Source organism: Coenobita brevimanus, chromosome 48, assembly GCF_032717465.1.
Source record: "Coenobita brevimanus isolate Jiangsu-jjx chromosome 48, ASM3271746v2, whole genome shotgun sequence".
NCBI classification, from domain to species: Eukaryota; Metazoa; Arthropoda; class Malacostraca; order Decapoda; family Coenobitidae; genus Coenobita; species Coenobita brevimanus.
Window position 1 is genome coordinate 22,903,846 of NC_137001.1, and position 1,196 is coordinate 22,905,041.

Below are 1,196 nucleotides of genomic sequence, written 5' to 3' on the forward strand. Positions count from 1 at the left end.
CCTAAACTCTATACAACTCTCCAAACCTCTATACAACGCTCCAAAACTCTATACAACGCTCCAAAACTCTATACAACGCTCCAAAACTCTATACAACTCTTCCTAAACTCTATACAACTCTCCAAAACTCTATACAACTCTCCAAAACTCTATACAACTCTCCAAAACTCTATACAGCTCTCCAAAACTCTATACAACTCTCCAAAACTTTATACAACTCTTCCTAAACTCTATACAACTCTCCAAAACTCTATACAACTCTCCTAAACTCTATACAACTCTCCAGAACTCTTCCTAAACTGTCCACAACTCTACAGCTTGTCTTCTAGGTGGCTTGGGAGAGTCCTTAACAAGTCTTCTTTAGTGATTTATCTTGTATATTACCCCCCAGTATTCAAACTATTGATAGCCAGATGCCCTAATTCCATAAGGGGTGGCCACAAACAAATCACCTCCATGTCGCCCTGTCCCCTGTCATTTTGCTTCGCTCCTCCCAGCTTACACCCCACATATATACCTCTCTCCTCCATGCCTTTATCTCCTCCTCGGTCTCCTCCTTCCTCATTATTCTCTTGTCTAAATATTGATGCAGGTGCCGCAATCCCATAAAGGGTAGACACAAACAAATCACCTCCTTGTTTCCCTGTCCCCTACCATTTTGCTTCCTTCCTCCCAATTTACACCCCACTCATAAACCTCCTTCCTCCATCCCTCCGTCTCATCCTCAGCCTCCACCTCACTCACATACACTCTCCTCATCAGTCTTTCACTCTTGATCCTCTCCATGTGGCAGAAAACATTAATAAAGAGAGTAAAATGGGACAGCCTCTTTTTATGTTAATATTAAAAAGCATAGTTAGTATTAGAATGAATACTGAGATATATATTTTGAAAGAGGTTAAATTGACCAAGGAGAAGGTGGAGGGATATGGTGGATGAGTGTGTGAGGAAGAGAGGTTTGGAAGTCGGTGAGGCTAGGGGACTGACAAGATATCGAGCTGGCTGGATGAATGTTGTGAGAAGTGCATGATCAGGGATTTGGCACCCCTTTTAACGTGGCAGCGTCTGGATTGACTCTATCGGATACGTTTATGTGAAGCTACAGAACGTGGTGAATGTTTTTGGCGTATCAGATAGAGCCAGGATTCCAGGGGCTTGAATGATGAGGGAATGGAAGTGTGGCCCATTGACTCTAT

The 1,196-nt window shown here is 42.9% G+C and overlaps 1 protein-coding gene across 1 annotated transcript in view; it reads left to right on the forward strand.

Moving 5' to 3' along the window:
* The window catches only part of Nt5b (5' nucleotidase B), a 30,501-nt gene extending 29,593 nt beyond the window's left edge, over positions 1-908 (forward strand). Inside the window, exon 12 of the mRNA XM_080271916.1 lies at positions 1-908. This exon is cut by the window's left edge and continues 189 nt beyond it. The gene's annotated coding sequence lies outside the window, so the exon portion shown is untranslated.
* Positions 909-1,196: the final 288 nt, after the last annotated feature.